Raw genomic sequence first — 1823 nt, forward strand, 5'->3', positions numbered from 1 at the left:
GTTCTTAAAGCACCTTGGTTTATTTTGGTCCATTTGTCCTGACTTTGGGTGACATTATCTGAAAAACAGTGAATGTTGGAAGTAAAAAAAGTCTGATCTATTGTTTCCTATTGCGTCACTTTCCATTTCTGCTCATCTCTTACCATATTTGTTACATCACTGTAACATCACAGACTCTTCTACTAAACCAGAGGCTCCTGAACTTGCAGCATAGATCTAATCCATTATTAAATAAATCAGTCCTTAGCATCATTTTATAAAGTTTTTTTTTATTTGGTGGGGGAGGGAGGAGCATGTTCTTCCTATAGGGTGTGTTTGCTTGTCAGAAAGAGAGAGACAGAAAATAAGAAATTTTAGGGGAAACAGAGAAATGAAGATTTTCCACTGATAATTTGGCCTCCAGCACACCAAACTTCCATGGAGAGGGAAAAAGAGAACAGGCCACATTGAAGAGATACATTCATAGCTCCTGTGATTTACACATTTTTGGGTAAAAAGAAAAATGAAGATTTCCCACTGATAATTCAGCCTCCAGCACACCAAACTTGGTTGGAGAGGGAAAAGGGGAACAAGTCCTCTTGAAGAGATACCTTCATGGCTCCTGTATTCCAGCCAGTTTGTAAGAAACAAAGAAATGAAGATTCTCCACTGATAATTGGGTCTCCAGCACACCAAATAAACATTGAGAGACAAAAACATAACAGGCCTCCTTAAGAGACACTTTCAAAGCCCTTGCAAACTTGCTGTTTTGAGGGAAACATGGAAATGATTTCTCACTGATAGTTCAACTTCCACTACATCAAACTCACATGGAGAGCAAAAAGGGAACAGACCTTCTTAAAGAGACATCTTCATGGCTCCAGTGATCGAGCCATTTTGAGAAAGAGAAATGAGTATTTCTCACTGATCATACTGCCTCCAGCACACCAAACTCGCATAGAGAGGCAAAAAGGGAACAGACAGACTTCATGAAGAGAAACCTTCATGTCTCCTGCAATCTAGCCATTTTGGGGAAATCAGAGAAATGAAGTTTTCCCACTGACAATTTGGCCGCCGACACTCCAAACTCAGATGGAGTGGCAAAAACGGAACAGGCCTTTTAAAACTAATACCTTCATGGCTCCGGCAACCTTGCCATTTTGGGGGAAACACAAAAAGATTTCCAATGGATAATTCAGCCTCCAGCACACCAAACTCACTTGGACAGGCAAAAAGGGAACAGGCCTTCTTGCAGAGAAACCTTCTTAGCTCCTGTGGCTGGGCCATTTTGGGGAAACAGAAATTATTTCTCACTGATTATTCTGCCTCCAGCACACCAAACTTCCGTGGAGAGGCAAAAAAGGAACAGACCTTCTTGAAGAGGTACCTTCATGTCTCCTGCGATCTAGCCATTTTGGGGGAAACAGAGAAATGTAGATTTCCCATGGATAATTCTGCCTCGAGCACACCACACTCACGTAATGAGGGGAAAAGTGAACATACCTTCTTGAACAGCCAATTTGTGAGAAACAAAGAAATGAATATTTTCCACTGATAACTGGGCCTCCAGCACATAAAACTTGTGTTTAGAGGCAAAAACAAAACAGGCTTCCTTGAAGAGACAGCGTCATAGCTCTTGCAATCTTGCCATTTTGGGGGAAACAGAGAAATGAAGATTTCCCACTGATAATTTGGCCTCTAGCACACCAAACTCACTTGGAGAGCCAAAAAGGGAGCTAGCCATATTGAAGAGACACCTTCATGGCTTTGCAATCTAGCCATTTTGGGGAAAATAAAAAAGTGAAAATTTCACACTGATAATTCAGTTTCCAACATATGAAACT

This window comes from Tupaia chinensis, unplaced genomic scaffold, assembly GCF_000334495.1.
Source record: "Tupaia chinensis unplaced genomic scaffold, TupChi_1.0 Scaffold144072_1, whole genome shotgun sequence".
In the NCBI taxonomy this organism is placed as follows: domain Eukaryota; kingdom Metazoa; phylum Chordata; class Mammalia; order Scandentia; family Tupaiidae; genus Tupaia; species Tupaia belangeri.